Below are 20,307 nucleotides of genomic sequence, written 5' to 3' on the forward strand. Positions count from 1 at the left end.
TCTTATGATTTTTTTACAAGATTTGGTAATTTTATATATGTGCCATAAATAATGAAAAAAGGGGTACTTCTCTTCTTGTTTATAAAATAAACAAAAGGAAATAAAAAGAATAGAGTCCACACAAAAAATCCCAATTTCCGCAAAACTAAAAACAAACCTGTTAAGTATATAGATACTGAGGATTACCCATCACTGGTTTTGGGTTCTTTGTATAGCCTACCTAAAGGAGCTCACTTAGGTGGTTTTTATTTTTGCTAAACATGCACAATGGTCTTGATAAGTATCTATTCTAACAAATTTCTTCCTAATTCCGTTTGGGGGACAATCTAATATAAATAATTTAAACAAAAACAGAGGTTTCTTTCTTCGTATCTAGGCACTAACAAATCTATTAATTCAATTCTATAAATAATATTATTCTAATTCTTAATAATAAGCTTATCAAAAAAAAATGATTATAGTGAAAAAAATAAACAAAAAAAAAACATAGATTTTTGGTCAACATATAACACATAAAACCACAAAAGAAAAACAATTTATAATTTAATGTCAGGTTTAAAATTTCCTTACTCTCTTATGTTTGTAATTTTATGCTCGGACAACAGCTTCTAAATATATTAGGTGAACAACAAGCTTATTTACTTCAAATATTTGTACCGGTAAAATAAAGCAAATGGCTGATTATCCGTTAATTTCACCAAACAAGTGCGTATATAATAAAAAAAACAGCTTCATGTATATGAAAAATAACGGCTCCACATATACCCTCAGCGGAACTGTTACTGTGTGGGGGATTTTAACTACACAGCTTATTATCACACTATCCTGGCAATTATATTTCGTTATATTAATATTTTTTTTTGTGATCTTAAGATAAAAGCTTACTTGTCTTATTTTCTGCGAACTATTTTTTTAATTTTCCAAGACAAAATTTGGTGAGTTATTTTATATATATATTCTTCTCCAAAGATGATCACTTTTCTTATTTAAATTTGATGCTGACGAATTCACTTATTCTTGTATAATGGCCTCTAATTTTGTCTCTATACCTAAAATAACTTGTTTTCGATTCCAATAATCCAAAAAAAAAACTGCTAGAAAACATTAAATTCCATTTGTCAAATCTTTTTTTCTTCTTAAAGTATAAGAAAACTTGATAATAACAGATATGTTACGGTGCTATTATTTTGCTCGTTTTATGAATGAATTAATTCTAAAAATGCAACTCTGCTTTTCATTCATAAAAATTGTTTCTCTGGCAACCTTGCTATGTTGTAGTATTTTTTTGTATACAATTTGACACTTACTACTTTGACAACTATACAATCCACACAGCACTAGAAAATACAAACAATAGACAAACACAAAAACTACAATGAATAAAAATTGTTATTAATTCTGGTAAGTATTTCATTTATTTAGAATTAAACATTATTTAATCATTTTACCTTACAGGCAATAGATACATACAACGGAGAACCACTCATACAACAATTGGAAACGCCGACTACAAAAACAAATTACAAGACATCACAGAAAGAAAAGCTACCAAAAATAATACAACAGAAACAACAAAAAGTAAACAAGGCAAACGATGGTTATTTCAGAGCCAACAGTGAATGCCTTAGAATTGTTTAGTACCCAGGCGACACGCAACAAAACTCCGGAGCTACACAGTACTCCACAGTAGGACCGGTGTGCGGGTGGACTTTGTCGTTGTGCTTGTTTCTGCCCGATATTTGATTTTACCACACGTGGGGAACTCCCACACCCTGATAAGTCTCAGGCCGGGCAATAAAAGTAAGTATCCTTCACATTAGTCACTTCAACCTTTACTTTAATTGATTTATAGTGGACATAATAGAATTACTGAAAACTAATACCATTTGAAGTTATTAATATATGGTTATTTCGGATTTTTATCTTTTTTTCTTTTAATTTTTATAATTTCAAATATAATTTAACATATAGAGGACAATAACAAATATAATAATTACATCTATATTGCACTCTATATAAAAATCCTAACCCTATATTGCATGACTTCCCAGATATCACAGAATCTATATTGCACTCATCAGATTTTTATGTCTTTCGTATGAAAAATGCCAATGGATTTTCCTTGAAGCGATTCCAATTCATACATATTGTTGCCAATTGGTTTGACAATTCGACATTTCAAGTATTTGCGACAAAATTTTGCATTAATATTATTTTTAAAATCTGATAATACAAAATTTTTTCTGTATACTTCCTGCCCTGGTGTATATTTTATAGTACGTGACCTCTCATTATATCTTCTAGCACTATTTTCATAAGCATTAGTTAGATTAGTTTTTATCTTCTCCCTAATTAAATCTATTCGATCCTTCTTTTCTAAATTTGTTATTTCATGATCAGTCATAGATTGTAATTTTCTGGCTAATCTATAGTCTGATCCATTGGTGTAAACGTGATAACCAAATAGGGCAAAGAATGGTGTAAATCCAGTGGCTGCATGTACGGATGTTCTAAGTGCGTATTCTATCTCAGGTAGATATAGGTCCCAGTCCCGGTGGTCATTATCTAAATATGCCCTTATCGCCGCCAATACTGACTGATTTACCCTTTCCGCTGCGTTCGATTGAGGTGAATAAAACGCAGTTTTCATATGGGTGATATTATATGTTTCTATCATTTCTTTAAATATGTTTGACACGAATTGCTGGCCATTGTCACTATGTAACACTTCGGGAACCCCGAATTTCTGAAAGACCTCCTGAATTAAAAACTGTATAACATTTTTAGCTGTGGCATCCCTCATCGCTTTTAAGAAAACAAACTTCGAAAAATGATCTACAACAATAAAAAGGTAAGCGTTGCCGTTTTTTGATCTTGGGTATTTGCCTAAAAAATCAATATATATTTTCTGAAATGGCCTTTCAGTACACACTTCATCCCCTATAGTTGGCATTGTACGTTGATTATACGACTTTGTCTCCTTACATGTTTGGCAATTTCTAATGAATTGTTGGACCTGAATAGCCATTTTAGGCCAATAATATAAACGTTTAAGCCTGTCTAAAGTTTTTCGCATTCCTCCGTGGGCAGAAGTGACATCGTTGTGGGCCTTTTCTATTAATATGTGGGTTATGTCTCGGGGAATCCATAACTTCCAAATCGATTCACCTAAGTTTTCAATCCTGTCATGTATAGTCTTTTTATAAATTTTTCCATTTTCTGTCTTTAAATCTGGCAATTTATCTTGGTTTTCTTGAACATTCTTAACTAAATGTACGTATTCTTCGGATTCGAACGCGGTTGTTTGAAAATCTAAAAATTCTTCCTCGTCAACCTCAGACACTTCAATCGGCATTCGTGAAAGCATATCTGCCACTACATTTTCAGAACCTTTTCGATGTTCTATCTTGAAATTATATGACTGTAATTGTAGAGACCATCTAGCCAATCGTCCGCTGAGGTCTTTAAGAGACATCAACCATTTAAGGCTAGCGTGGTCGGTGATAACTGTAAATTCCATCATTTCCACGTATGGTCTAAAACGTTTTACTGCCATCACAGCTGCCAGACATTCCTTCTCAGTCACTGAGTAATTCTTCTGGCACGCTGTGAGTTTTTGGGAATAAAAGGCGATGGGATTTTCCTCTTCTTGCTCGTTTCTCTGAAACAATACAGCACCTATTCCAAACTCTGAAGCGTCACACTGTATATAGAATGGCCTGGAAAAATCTGGATGTCGTAGTACTGGTGCGGTAGTTAATGAAGACTTTAAGTCTTCAAGAGATTTAATAGCTTCAGGTGTCATTGAAAACTTTTTTCCTTTTTTTAAAGTATCAGAAAGGGCTGCTGAAATGGAAGCGAAATCTTTTATGAAGCGCCTGTACCATCCGGCAGTCCCTAAAAAGCTGCGCACTTCTCTAGGTGATTTTGGCACTGATATCTGTTGAATTGCTACTACTTTTTCCGGGTCCGTTTTTAGCATACCTCCCCCTATTATGAAACCTAAATACCTGAGTTCTTTAAAACAGAACATAGACTTTTTAAGCCCTATGGTCAAATTGGCCTCTTCTAAGCACTTCGCTACCTGCTCTAAAATATTCAAATGTGACAAAAAATTATCGGAAATTATGAGGAGGTCATCTAAATATATAAAAACATTGGTTCTTAACCTTGCGGGGATCACCTTATCCATCAGGCGACAAAGACGTTGGGCCGCGTTGCATAGACCAAACGGCATTACTCGAAACTGGTACAGCGGTCGACCTGGTACCGTGAAAGCAGTGTATGGCTTGGCTGCTTCATCCAATTCAATTTGCCAGAACGCATACTTCAGGTCGACGCTGCTTATGTAATGCGTTTGATCTATACGACTCAAAATCCCGTCAATATTTTGAAGCGGATAGGCGTCTTTGATGGTGACCGCGTTAAGTTTCCTGGCGTCTAGACAAAATCTGTTTTTGCCAGGTTTTCTGACGATGGTGGTTCTGTTTGACCAGGGACTGTCGCTTTCTTCGATAACATTGAGTTTTAGCATGTTGTCTAACTCGGCATATACAATTTCCTGCACTGCCGGAGAAATGGGGTAATGTTTTTCTTTTATGGGGTTGGTGCCTTCTATCAGCTTTATTTCATGTTTCTCCAGCTTTGTACGGCCTAGGCCTCTCTCTTCAAAGGAAGGAAATTTTCTAGTTACATTGTCTAATAATCGTTGTTGATCTGGAGACAGTTCGTGCATCTTCTTTTTGTGAGAACTGCACGTTTCATGTATTTCGCGTACCATTTCTAAATTCATTTCCGCTGATGAAATAACTTCTGGGGCTACTTTAAAAAGCCTCCAAAAGTCTACCCCCAGATAAATTTGCTGCTCTAGTTCGGGACATAGATAAAAAGTCACCCTATGTTCGTATCCATTATATTCTACTTTTAATTCACTTTTACCTAATACCATATGGGATTGACCTGTAGCCGTACGAACATTGCTAAATATCCCTATAATTTGCGCGTTTAATTTCTCAATATTTTCTCGACAATTTTTACCTAAAAGACAAACTGTAGCCCCTGAGTCCAAGAGCCCTTTAAATGGTTTACCCTCAAGTAAAATATCTGCATAAGGTCTGGGGTCAGTCCTAGAATTGCACCTATTTATGGTTTCCGCTATTAATTTACGCTGATTTTTTCTGGCTATGAAATCTTTTCTAAGTTTTAAGTTGTACATGTAATTCCTTTCGCTGGATGATGGCTGACTTGTATTGTTTCTACTATCATAAGCTCGTTCTTTATTTTTATAGTTTAGTTGTCCTTTTCTTGACACAAAATCTGATTTGGGGGATTTATTACGAAAAATTCTCTCCCTTACTTTCTCATAATTTTGTTGTCTCACTTCTATTGGAAGATAGTGTCTTAATTTAGAAATATCATGATATAAATAGTTGGTTGGTAATATAGTTGGTTTGTTTGGAGTTAATTCGGGGCCGTTTCTTTGGATCGTGGCTCCCCCGTTGCTGCCACGCTCCTTTTGAAGTTTTCCCGAGCTTGTAAACACTTCGGACAGTTGGGTGTAATAATATTAGGCCTTCCGCATTTGTAGCAAAAGAGAGTTCTTTGTTGTGACAAGCATTCTTTAAACGTGTGTCCTTTCTGTTGACAATTCCAACACACAGGTTGATTGTTTATATTAATAATTTCGCTTACAATCTCTGCCTGATCGTCCTCTACAACATTCACTATTGCCTCATTTACATACCTTTGTGTTCTGATTGGCGGCGGTTGCATATTACGAGCATCTTTTCGTGGAAATGTTCTCTCCACTTCGAGGCATTCCATTCGCAATTGCTCCACCGAATTAATTGCCATAGGATATACAATTCGGGCTAGATTCTCCTTGAGATTCCTTTTGGCGATTCTAATCATTTCCCCTTCGGCTACTGGTACTTCTAATTTGGCTCTTAATAAATTTAGGCTATGAAAATACTCATCAATCGACTCTCCTGGTACTTGCTTTCTTTCCACTAATTCATGCATTAATTCCCAGTTTGATCTTATGGTCCTATATCGATTTAACAACGCTAATCGCAAGGTACTCCAATCTGTAATTCTTGTGGTCTGTAAGAGAGCCCAATACCACTGCTTAACAGTCCCCGACACAAGCAAATGAAAATCCCGTAATATTTCTTCCCATGGTATTTGATATTGTTGCTGCATATGCTCTAATCTAAAAACAAATTCCTCTACAGATAACTGGTCTTTTCCGTCTTTGTTGCCATTAAATTCTATACCAAATTTATCTACCCTAATTTTCCATTGATCCATATTTGGGATCCCAGGCCTTGGGGTATTCATATTAGAGCCTGGTTGGGGAAAATCCAGTCTAATTGGAATATTGACATTTTCCTGCCTATTTCTAAACATAGATGACACATTGGGGCGATTATTATTGACAGACAAGTTCCTAATAGCATCTGTTAGCTGGGCTATACTTTCATGGACTTTAAGTAGTTCACTTTTCATTTTATCGTTGATTATTTTGTTAATCGACCGATCCAAACTCGCTTTCATTCCCTCAACACTCTGAGTGACCATAGTTCTTACAGCCGGAGATATATCTTCGAACTCAGGGTTGACATTTCGGTTATTATTGTGCCTATTTCTATCTTTTGGTATTGCACCCTGATTACCTGTCTGGACATTAATAGTCCCAGATATATCATCTATCTGAGGTGGTCTGGTAGCCATTCTGGTAGATCGATTAACTTTTCTATATTTTTCCTTTATTTGAGGCGATGAGCGATTCAGATCAAATGATAAATTCCTTTCCCTATGCCTTTTTAATTTATCTGATTTTCTACTAATTTCCTTTTCTGCAGTAATAGTTAGTTCAGCCATAAAAAAAAATTACTGACGATTCAGGTTTTAAACCAAAAATATTCAATTATTGACCTATCGACTTGTATTTAAAATATTACTAACTCAAATCAACTTATTCTAACACAGTGACAACATATAGACTTAAACAACAAAAAAAAAACATAAAACATATAGTTATACTAAATCAATAAAAATAATAATTAAAATAAATAAAAATCTAAATTTGATATAATATCTACTTTCTTTTCAGATGTAATTAAACAAACACACCAATAATCAACTTCCTTATAACATAAAAGACTAATAATAATAACACTTATCCTTAAAACAAACATAAAATTATTTAAACGATTTACTAATAAAAATAATGACAAAATCACAACAACACAAATATTTATTATAAATATGGGTTAGGTTTGATAGATGTGAAATACTGAGTGGTATGTGCGTGACAAACAAAATATTTCGTTATAAAAATCTCTTTTGGTGTTCCTTCAATCGTAATTACTACTCTACGGCGAATGTGTACTTGTAACCAAAACTTAAAAACTGTTAGCAGTACATCGGACCTCTGCATTGATAACTAGAGCGGCTACTACACCAACAACCTAAGTCTTGAATACAAGCACTGGATCATCTAACTCGTCCCTGATACAACAGACCTCTAACCTTATGTTTTGAGCGGATATCATAAGACTCGTTAAGGATTCCAATACAATTGAGTTAAAATACCATAATACTACAGACCCTTGACTAATTTTCAAAGCGGCTATTATGTACTTAGTCTCAGACATGACATACTCTGAAACTACAATAATGAAAATAAAACTTTGGATCCCAAAACCTAGCTAAATGAGAAGTTTGCAAACCAAATCCCACGATATAGGTTAAATGAATCCTATGAGCTTCTGAACCAAATTTTGGTGTAGGGCTATTGTTTACATTTAGAATTCTATTGTACTGTATATATATAGGTGACAGATATACCAAATTAATTACATTCTGTTGGGCGCCATATTGTTACGTGTCCCTACAAGGCGCTATAGTTGTGTCGCCAGCTAGCTCAAGCGAGTACAGAGGGCAGGTTCCAACCCACAACCATAGCCCAGAGACAAGCACAAAAAAATAATATATGATATCACAAAAAGAACAAACTTACAAAAAGAAAACAACAGGAAACATTAGAGACGAAGGAACAGCTGTTAATGTCCCTCACTTGCCCACCCAACCTAGGACACCAATCTCCAAACGATTGCCTTTTGGTATCCCCACTGTCAGCACACACTCATTTCACAATACTTACATCTCACCTAACCCTTGGAAACAAAATTAGCACTCAAACATTATTTGATTTACACTTAAGACATAATTTACATATTTATTAAAAACAAAATTTACGAACTAAATTTAAAACTAATTATAAATTATTAAAATTATATAATTACTATTATCCTTTTTTTTGTATTAAATAAAAAAAATCTAAAATAAAAATTAAGTACTATATCTCTTCTTTTGTTTCCTTAAAATGTGATAATATCGCTCACTTTTGAGCTAAACGGGTCAAATAGTTTTCAAAACCTTTTTTATAAAAACGAATGGATTTTTAAAATCCTATTGTATATGAAAATTTAGGACTTATAACACAATTAATAGCTAGATCTATATTTTAGTTTTAAGTCCTAACAATTATAATTAATAAAAAAAATAAACTATTACTATTGTTCTTATGATTTTTTTACAAGATTTGGTAATTTTATATATGTGCCATAAATAATGAAAAAAGGGGTACTTCTCTTCTTGTTTATAAAATAAACAAAAGGAAATAAAAAGAATAGAGTCCACACAAAAAATCCCAATTTCCGCAAAACTAAAAACAAACCTGTTAAGTATATAGATACTGAGGATTACCCATCACTGGTTTTGGGTTCTTTGTATAGCCTACCTAAAGGAGCTCACTTAGGTGGTTTTTATTTTTGCTAAACATGCACAATGGTCTTGATAAGTATCTATTCTAACAAATTTCTTCCTAATTCCGTTTGGGGGACAATCTAATATAAATAATTTAAACAAAAACAGAGGTTTCTTTCTTCGTATCTAGGCACTAACAAATCTATTAATTCAATTCTATAAATAATATTATTCTAATTCTTAATAATAAGCTTATCAAAAAAAAATGATTATAGTGAAAAAAATAAACAAAAAAAAAACATAGATTTTTGGTCAACATATAACACATAAAACCACAAAAGAAAAACAATTTATAATTTAATGTCAGGTTTAAAATTTCCTTACTCTCTTATGTTTGTAATTTTATGCTCGGACAACAGCTTCTAAATATATTAGGTGAACAACAAGCTTATTTACTTCAAATATTTGTACCGGTAAAATAAAGCAAATGGCTGATTATCCGTTAATTTCACCAAACAAGTGCGTATATAATAAAAAAAACAGCTTCATGTATATGAAAAATAACGGCTCCACATATACCCTCAGCGGAACTGTTACTGTGTGGGGGATTTTAACTACACAGCTTATTATCACACTATCCTGGCAATTATATTTCGTTATATTAATATTTTTTTTTGTGATCTTAAGATAAAAGCTTACTTGTCTTATTTTCTGCGAACTATTTTTTTAATTTTCCAAGACAAAATTTGGTGAGTTATTTTATATATATATTCTTCTCCAAAGATGATCACTTTTCTTATTTAAATTTGATGCTGACGAATTCACTTATTCTTGTATAATGGCCTCTAATTTTGTCTCTATACCTAAAATAACTTGTTTTCGATTCCAATAATCCAAAAAAAAAACTGCTAGAAAACATTAAATTCCATTTGTCAAATCTTTTTTTCTTCTTAAAGTATAAGAAAACTTGATAATAACAGATATGTTACGGTGCTATTATTTTGCTCGTTTTATGAATGAATTAATTCTAAAAATGCAACTCTGCTTTTCATTCATAAAAATTGTTTCTCTGGCAACCTTGCTATGTTGTAGTATTTTTTTGTATACAATTTGACACTTACTACTTTGACAACTATACAATCCACACAGCACTAGAAAATACAAACAATAGACAAACACAAAAACTACAATGAATAAAAATTGTTATTAATTCTGGTAAGTATTTCATTTATTTAGAATTAAACATTATTTAATCATTTTACCTTACAGGCAATAGATACATACAACGGAGAACCACTCATACAACAATTGGAAACGCCGACTACAAAAACAAATTACAAGACATCACAGAAAGAAAAGCTACCAAAAATAATACAACAGAAACAACAAAAAGTAAACAAGGCAAACGATGGTTATTTCAGAGCCAACAGTGAATGCCTTAGAATTGTTTAGTACCCAGGCGACACGCAACAAAACTCCGGAGCTACACAGTACTCCACAGTAGGACCGGTGTGCGGGTGGACTTTGTCGTTGTGCTTGTTTCTGCCCGATATTTGATTTTACCACACGTGGGGAACTCCCACACCCTGATAAGTCTCAGGCCGGGCAATAAAAGTAAGTATCCTTCACATTAGTCACTTCAACCTTTACTTTAATTGATTTATAGTGGACATAATAGAATTACTGAAAACTAATACCATTTGAAGTTATTAATATATGGTTATTTCGGATTTTTATCTTTTTTTCTTTTAATTTTTATAATTTCAAATATAATTTAACATATAGAGGACAATAACAAATATAATAATTACATCTATATTGCACTCTATATAAAAATCCTAACCCTATATTGCATGACTTCCCAGATATCACAGAATCTATATTGCACTCATCAGATTTTTATGTCTTTCGTATGAAAAATGCCAATGGATTTTCCTTGAAGCGATTCCAATTCATACATATTGTTGCCAATTGGTTTGACAATTCGACATTTCAAGTATTTGCGACAAAATTTTGCATTAATATTATTTTTAAAATCTGATAATACAAAATTTTTTCTGTATACTTCCTGCCCTGGTGTATATTTTATAGTACGTGACCTCTCATTATATCTTCTAGCACTATTTTCATAAGCATTAGTTAGATTAGTTTTTATCTTCTCCCTAATTAAATCTATTCGATCCTTCTTTTCTAAATTTGTTATTTCATGATCAGTCATAGATTGTAATTTTCTGGCTAATCTATAGTCTGATCCATTGGTGTAAACGTGATAACCAAATAGGGCAAAGAATGGTGTAAATCCAGTGGCTGCATGTACGGATGTTCTAAGTGCGTATTCTATCTCAGGTAGATATAGGTCCCAGTCCCGGTGGTCATTATCTAAATATGCCCTTATCGCCGCCAATACTGACTGATTTACCCTTTCCGCTGCGTTCGATTGAGGTGAATAAAACGCAGTTTTCATATGGGTGATATTATATGTTTCTATCATTTCTTTAAATATGTTTGACACGAATTGCTGGCCATTGTCACTATGTAACACTTCGGGAACCCCGAATTTCTGAAAGACCTCCTGAATTAAAAACTGTATAACATTTTTAGCTGTGGCATCCCTCATCGCTTTTAAGAAAACAAACTTCGAAAAATGATCTACAACAATAAAAAGGTAAGCGTTGCCGTTTTTTGATCTTGGGTATTTGCCTAAAAAATCAATATATATTTTCTGAAATGGCCTTTCAGTACACACTTCATCCCCTATAGTTGGCATTGTACGTTGATTATACGACTTTGTCTCCTTACATGTTTGGCAATTTCTAATGAATTGTTGGACCTGAATAGCCATTTTAGGCCAATAATATAAACGTTTAAGCCTGTCTAAAGTTTTTCGCATTCCTCCGTGGGCAGAAGTGACATCGTTGTGGGCCTTTTCTATTAATATGTGGGTTATGTCTCGGGGAATCCATAACTTCCAAATCGATTCACCTAAGTTTTCAATCCTGTCATGTATAGTCTTTTTATAAATTTTTCCATTTTCTGTCTTTAAATCTGGCAATTTATCTTGGTTTTCTTGAACATTCTTAACTAAATGTACGTATTCTTCGGATTCGAACGCGGTTGTTTGAAAATCTAAAAATTCTTCCTCGTCAACCTCAGACACTTCAATCGGCATTCGTGAAAGCATATCTGCCACTACATTTTCAGAACCTTTTCGATGTTCTATCTTGAAATTATATGACTGTAATTGTAGAGACCATCTAGCCAATCGTCCGCTGAGGTCTTTAAGAGACATCAACCATTTAAGGCTAGCGTGGTCGGTGATAACTGTAAATTCCATCATTTCCACGTATGGTCTAAAACGTTTTACTGCCATCACAGCTGCCAGACATTCCTTCTCAGTCACTGAGTAATTCTTCTGGCACGCTGTGAGTTTTTGGGAATAAAAGGCGATGGGATTTTCCTCTTCTTGCTCGTTTCTCTGAAACAATACAGCACCTATTCCAAACTCTGAAGCGTCACACTGTATATAGAATGGCCTGGAAAAATCTGGATGTCGTAGTACTGGTGCGGTAGTTAATGAAGACTTTAAGTCTTCAAGAGATTTAATAGCTTCAGGTGTCATTGAAAACTTTTTTCCTTTTTTTAAAGTATCAGAAAGGGCTGCTGAAATGGAAGCGAAATCTTTTATGAAGCGCCTGTACCATCCGGCAGTCCCTAAAAAGCTGCGCACTTCTCTAGGTGATTTTGGCACTGATATCTGTTGAATTGCTACTACTTTTTCCGGGTCCGTTTTTAGCATACCTCCCCCTATTATGAAACCTAAATACCTGAGTTCTTTAAAACAGAACATAGACTTTTTAAGCCCTATGGTCAAATTGGCCTCTTCTAAGCACTTCGCTACCTGCTCTAAAATATTCAAATGTGACAAAAAATTATCGGAAATTATGAGGAGGTCATCTAAATATATAAAAACATTGGTTCTTAACCTTGCGGGGATCACCTTATCCATCAGGCGACAAAGACGTTGGGCCGCGTTGCATAGACCAAACGGCATTACTCGAAACTGGTACAGCGGTCGACCTGGTACCGTGAAAGCAGTGTATGGCTTGGCTGCTTCATCCAATTCAATTTGCCAGAACGCATACTTCAGGTCGACGCTGCTTATGTAATGCGTTTGATCTATACGACTCAAAATCCCGTCAATATTTTGAAGCGGATAGGCGTCTTTGATGGTGACCGCGTTAAGTTTCCTGGCGTCTAGACAAAATCTGTTTTTGCCAGGTTTTCTGACGATGGTGGTTCTGTTTGACCAGGGACTGTCGCTTTCTTCGATAACATTGAGTTTTAGCATGTTGTCTAACTCGGCATATACAATTTCCTGCACTGCCGGAGAAATGGGGTAATGTTTATCTTTTATGGGGTTGGTGCCTTCTATCAGCTTTATTTCATGTTTCTCCAGCTTTGTACGGCCTAGGCCTCTCTCTTCAAAGGAAGGAAATTTTCTAGTTACATTGTCTAATAATCGTTGTTGATCTGGAGACAGTTCGTGCATCTTCTTTTTGTGAGAACTGCACGTTTCATGTATTTCGCGTACCATTTCTAAATTCATTTCCGCTGATGAAATAACTTCTGGGGCTACTTTAAAAAGCCTCCAAAAGTCTACCCCCAGATAAATTTGCTGCTCTAGTTCGGGACATAGATAAAAAGTCACCCTATGTTCGTATCCATTATATTCTACTTTTAATTCACTTTTACCTAATACCATATGGGATTGACCTGTAGCCGTACGAACATTGCTAAATATCCCTATAATTTGCGCGTTTAATTTCTCAATATTTTCTCGACAATTTTTACCTAAAAGACAAACTGTAGCCCCTGAGTCCAAGAGCCCTTTAAATGGTTTACCCTCAAGTAAAATATCTGCATAAGGTCTGGGGTCAGTCCTAGAATTGCACCTATTTATGGTTTCCGCTATTAATTTACGCTGATTTTTTCTGGCTATGAAATCTTTTCTAAGTTTTAAGTTGTACATGTAATTCCTTTCGCTGGATGATGGCTGACTTGTATTGTTTCTACTATCATAAGCTCGTTCTTTATTTTTATAGTTTAGTTGTCCTTTTCTTGACACAAAATCTGATTTGGGGGATTTATTACGAAAAATTCTCTCCCTTACTTTCTCATAATTTTGTTGTCTCACTTCTATTGGAAGATAGTGTCTTAATTTAGAAATATCATGATATAAATAGTTGGTTGGTAATATAGTTGGTTTGTTTGGAGTTAATTCGGGGCCGTTTCTTTGGATCGTGGCTCCCCCGTTGCTGCCACGCTCCTTTTGAAGTTTTCCCGAGCTTGTAAACACTTCGGACAGTTGGGTGTAATAATATTAGGCCTTCCGCATTTGTAGCAAAAGAGAGTTCTTTGTTGTGACAAGCATTCTTTAAACGTGTGTCCTTTCTGTTGACAATTCCAACACACAGGTTGATTGTTTATATTAATAATTTCGCTTACAATCTCTGCCTGATCGTCCTCTACAACATTCACTATTGCCTCATTTACATACCTTTGTGTTCTGATTGGCGGCGGTTGCATATTACGAGCATCTTTTCGTGGAAATGTTCTCTCCACTTCGAGGCATTCCATTCGCAATTGCTCCACCGAATTAATTGCCATAGGATATACAATTCGGGCTAGATTCTCCTTGAGATTCCTTTTGGCGATTCTAATCATTTCCCCTTCGGCTACTGGTACTTCTAATTTGGCTCTTAATAAATTTAGGCTATGAAAATACTCATCAATCGACTCTCCTGGTACTTGCTTTCTTTCCACTAATTCATGCATTAATTCCCAGTTTGATCTTATGGTCCTATATCGATTTAACAACGCTAATCGCAAGGTACTCCAATCTGTAATTCTTGTGGTCTGTAAGAGAGCCCAATACCACTGCTTAACAGTCCCCGACACAAGCAAATGAAAATCCCGTAATATTTCTTCCCATGGTATTTGATATTGTTGCTGCATATGCTCTAATCTAAAAACAAATTCCTCTACAGATAACTGGTCTTTTCCGTCTTTGTTGCCATTAAATTCTATACCAAATTTATCTACCCTAATTTTCCATTGATCCATATTTGGGATCCCAGGCCTTGGGGTATTCATATTAGAGCCTGGTTGGGGAAAATCCAGTCTAATTGGAATATTGACATTTTCCTGCCTATTTCTAAACATAGATGACACATTGGGGCGATTATTATTGACAGACAAGTTCCTAATAGCATCTGTTAGCTGGGCTATACTTTCATGGACTTTAAGTAGTTCACTTTTCATTTTATCGTTGATTATTTTGTTAATCGACCGATCCAAACTCGCTTTCATTCCCTCAACACTCTGAGTGACCATAGTTCTTACAGCCGGAGATATATCTTCGAACTCAGGGTTGACATTTCGGTTATTATTGTGCCTATTTCTATCTTTTGGTATTGCACCCTGATTACCTGTCTGGACATTAATAGTCCCAGATATATCATCTATCTGAGGTGGTCTGGTAGCCATTCTGGTAGATCGATTAACTTTTCTATATTTTTCCTTTATTTGAGGCGATGAGCGATTCAGATCAAATGATAAATTCCTTTCCCTATGCCTTTTTAATTTATCTGATTTTCTACTAATTTCCTTTTCTGCAGTAATAGTTAGTTCAGCCATAAAAAAAAATTACTGACGATTCAGGTTTTAAACCAAAAATATTCAATTATTGACCTATCGACTTGTATTTAAAATATTACTAACTCAAATCAACTTATTCTAACACAGTGACAACATATAGACTTAAACAACAAAAAAAAAACATAAAACATATAGTTATACTAAATCAATAAAAATAATAATTAAAATAAATAAAAATCTAAATTTGATATAATATCTACTTTCTTTTCAGATGTAATTAAACAAACACACCAATAATCAACTTCCTTATAACATAAAAGACTAATAATAATAACACTTATCCTTAAAACAAACATAAAATTATTTAAACGATTTACTAATAAAAATAATGACAAAATCACAACAACACAAATATTTATTATAAATATGGGTTAGGTTTGATAGATGTGAAATACTGAGTGGTATGTGCGTGACAAACAAAATATTTCGTTATAAAAATCTCTTTTGGTGTTCCTTCAATCGTAATTACTACTCTACGGCGAATGTGTACTTGTAACCAAAACTTAAAAACTGTTAGCAGTACATCGGACCTCTGCATTGATAACTAGAGCGGCTACTACACCAACAACCTAAGTCTTGAATACAAGCACTGGATCATCTAACTCGTCCCTGATACAACAGACCTCTAACCTTATGTTTTGAGCGGATATCATAAGACTCGTTAAGGATTCCAATACAATTGAGTTAAAATACCATAATACTACAGACCCTTGACTAATTTTCAAAGCGGCTATTATGTACTTAGTCTCAGACATGACATACTCTGAAACTACAATAATGAAAATAAAACTTTGGATCCCAAAACCTAGCTAAATGAGAAGTTTGCAAACCAAATCCCACGATATAGGTTAAATGAATCCTATGAGCTTCTGAACCAAATTTTGGTGTAGGGCTATTGTTTACATTTAGAATTCTATTGTACTGTATATATATAGGTGACAGATATACCAAATTAATTACATTCTGTTGGGCGCCATATTGTTACGTGTCCCTACAAGGCGCTATAGTTGTGTCGCCAGCTAGCTCAAGCGAGTACAGAGGGCAGGTTCCAACCCACAACCATAGCCCAGAGACAAGCACAAAAAAATAATATATGATATCACAAAAAGAACAAACTTACAAAAAGAAAACAACAGGAAACATTAGAGACGAAGGAACAGCTGTTAATGTCCCTCACTTGCCCACCCAACCTAGGACACCAATCTCCAAACGATTGCCTTTTGGTATCCCCACTGTCAGCACACACTCATTTCACAATACTTACATCTCACCTAACCCTTGGAAACAAAATTAGCACTCAAACATTATTTGATTTACACTTAAGACATAATTTACATATTTATTAAAAACAAAATTTACGAACTAAATTTAAAACTAATTATAAATTATTAAAATTATATAATTACTATTATCCTTTTTTTTGTATTAAATAAAAAAAATCTAAAATAAAAATTAAGTACTATATCTCTTCTTTTGTTTCCTTAAAATGTGATAATATCGCTCACTTTTGAGCTAAACGGGTCAAATAGTTTTCAAAACCTTTTTTATAAAAACGAATGGATTTTTAAAATCCTATTGTATATGAAAATTTAGGACTTATAACACAATTAATAGCTAGATCTATATTTTAGTTTTAAGTCCTAACAATTATAATTAATAAAAAAAATAAACTATTACTATTGTTCTTATGATTTTTTTACAAGATTTGGTAATTTTATATATGTGCCATAAATAATGAAAAAAGGGGTACTTCTCTTCTTGTTTATAAAATAAACAAAAGGAAATAAAAAGAATAGAGTCCACACAAAAAATCCCAATTTCCGCAAAACTAAAAACAAACCTGTTAAGTATATAGATACTGAGGATTACCCATCACTGGTTTTGGGTTCTTTGTATAGCCTACCTAAAGGAGCTCACTTAGGTGGTTTTTATTTTTGCTAAACATGCACAATGGTCTTGATAAGTATCTATTCTAACAAATTTCTTCCTAATTCCGTTTGGGGGACAATCTAATATAAATAATTTAAACAAAAACAGAGGTTTCTTTCTTCGTATCTAGGCACTAACAAATCTATTAATTCAATTCTATAAATAATATTATTCTAATTCTTAATAATAAGCTTATCAAAAAAAAATGATTATAGTGAAAAAAATAAACAAAAAAAAAACATAGATTTTTGGTCAACATATAACACATAAAACCACAAAAGAAAAACAATTTATAATTTAATGTCAGGTTTAAAATTTCCTTACTCTCTTATGTTTGTAATTTTATGCTCGGACAACAGCTTCTAAATATATTAGGTGAACAACAAGCTTATTTACTTCAAATATTTGTACCGGTAAAATAAAGCAAATGGCTGATTATCCGTTAATTTCACCAAACAAGTGCGTATATAATAAAAAAAACAGCTTCATGTATATGAAAAATAACGGCTCCACATATACCCTCAGCGGAACTGTTACTGTGTGGGGGATTTTAACTACACAGCTTATTATCACACTATCCTGGCAATTATATTTCGTTATATTAATATTTTTTTTTGTGATCTTAAGATAAAAGCTTACTTGTCTTATTTTCTGCGAACTATTTTTTTAATTTTCCAAGACAAAATTTGGTGAGTTATTTTATATATATATTCTTCTCCAAAGATGATCACTTTTCTTATTTAAATTTGATGCTGACGAATTCACTTATTCTTGTATAATGGCCTCTAATTTTGTCTCTATACCTAAAATAACTTGTTTTCGATTCCAATAATCCAAAAAAAAAACTGCTAGAAAACATTAAATTCCATTTGTCAAATCTTTTTTTCTTCTTAAAGTATAAGAAAACTTGATAATAACAGATATGTTACGGTGCTATTATTTTGCTCGTTTTATGAATGAATTAATTCTAAAAATGCAACTCTGCTTTTCATTCATAAAAATTGTTTCTCTGGCAACCTTGCTATGTTGTAGTATTTTTTTGTATACAATTTGACACTTACTACTTTGACAACTATACAATCCACACAGCACTAGAAAATACAAACAATAGACAAACACAAAAACTACAATGAATAAAAATTGTTATTAATTCTGGTAAGTATTTCATTTATTTAGAATTAAACATTATTTAATCATTTTACCTTACAGGCAATAGATACATACAACGGAGAACCACTCATACAACAATTGGAAACGCCGACTACAAAAACAAATTACAAGACATCACAGAAAGAAAAGCTACCAAAAATAATACAACAGAAACAACAAAAAGTAAACAAGGCAAACGATGGTTATTTCAGAGCCAACAGTGAATGCCTTAGAATTGTTTAGTACCCAGGCGACACGCAACATTTGACCCATTGTAGGTCCAACTTACTATATCCTTATCTACATCGTTGCAATGGACTTTGAAATATCTATCATTAGATATCCATATTGTCTATATTAATGACTTAGTAATCCAGATATAGATAAAAAATAGGTAAAAAATCGAGGTTGTCCCGGTTTTTTGCTCATATCTCCGTTATTTATGGACGGATTTTGCTGATTTTAAATAGCAAACTTCTCGAAAGCATGTCTGATAGAATTATTGAAGATTTGGATCCCGAAGATATCTGGGGTCTTCAGAAAATTGATTTCAACAGACAGACAGACGGACATGGCTTAATCGACTCCGCTATCTATAAGGATCCAGAATATATGTATATACTTTATAGGGTTGGAAATGAAAAATGTAGAAATTACAAACGGAATGACAAATTTATATATACCCTTCTCACGAAGTTGAAGGGACGTATATATTTTTAAAAATTACCGAACCCAAGTAGGTTTATCACATCAAAAAAGTTGGCGAAAATTTAACAAATATCTCTTAAACCAAAAATTTCTAAATTATTCTTGACATTCGGATAAGAACTGAATTTTTGTTGATATTTTGTAAGTCCGAGGCGAGCAACTTTGGGGGCTGCCCACCAGCCTCAAATTTAAAACATAAAATTTTCTATAGAAAATATGTAACTGTTATACACAAAATTTTGTTTAGATTTTCTTGGTTGGATTGGTTGGTATAACAATATTGTGTCTGTGAAGTACTCAAATATGCAAAGAATATTTGGTTTGAATGAGTCTCTTCTATGTAATATAAACGCCATGATTGGATTATAACGAAAAGCAAAAGAAATGTGTAAATACACTCAACAACGTTAATTGAATATAAATTCATCCTGTATAAGACCGTTTTAAAACTAATTTCGACATATGGAATTCAATTATGGGGAATGGCTAGTATACACCAGTATTTCTCTTGTACAGAGGGCCCAATCTAAAATTCTTAGGACCATGACGGAAGCACCATGGTATATAAGAAATGAAAATATCCACAGGGACTTAAGGTAGGATCACACGATTGCCGCAATGCATTTAATACAATTTGTTTTGTGCTGAATTGGGGACCAATAAAGAAATTGTCCCAATCAAATTCTCTGCAGTCAGCCTCATTTTATATAAATTTGATTGTCGTAAATTGGCGCAAAGCGATTTAGTGGCAATAATTGTCGCATTCCAGTCACACGATTGTTCTAGTTTACGGCAACTCAGAGAAACAGCTGTTGTGCTAGATGTTAAATTTTGTTTTGTTTACAAAAATCTATTTGTGAAAAAATTATTTGTTAACTAGAAAAAGAAAATAGCGTCGGCCTTAATTATCGCATAAAAAAATTAATAAAGAAATGTTAAAAGATGTACATATGTGGCTCAGAAATAGAATATTTAATTTACAAAAATGAATATTGGCGCTAATTGTCTTCTTTGATTTCCGCACTAGAACAC

At 33.5% G+C, this 20,307-nt stretch overlaps 2 long non-coding RNA genes across 2 annotated transcripts; both read left to right on the top strand.

Annotated features, from left to right (window-relative positions):
* Positions 1-1,315: 1,315 nt before the first annotated feature.
* LOC135959196 (uncharacterized) lies at positions 1,316-8,259 on the top strand. Its single transcript, XR_010576512.1, has 3 exons — positions 1,316-1,401; positions 1,456-1,800; positions 7,115-8,259. It is a non-coding gene; the product is annotated as an uncharacterized LOC135959196 (long non-coding RNA).
* A 1,642-nt stretch (positions 8,260-9,901) lies between these two features.
* LOC135959198 (uncharacterized) lies at positions 9,902-16,845 on the top strand. Its single transcript, XR_010576513.1, has 3 exons — positions 9,902-9,987; positions 10,042-10,386; positions 15,701-16,845. It is a non-coding gene; the product is annotated as an uncharacterized LOC135959198 (long non-coding RNA).
* The last annotated feature ends 3,462 nt before the right edge of the window (positions 16,846-20,307 follow it).

The sequence above is a fragment of the Calliphora vicina genome, chromosome 4 (genome assembly GCF_958450345.1).
Source record: "Calliphora vicina chromosome 4, idCalVici1.1, whole genome shotgun sequence".
Lineage (NCBI taxonomy): Eukaryota > Metazoa > Arthropoda > Insecta > Diptera > Calliphoridae > Calliphora > Calliphora vicina.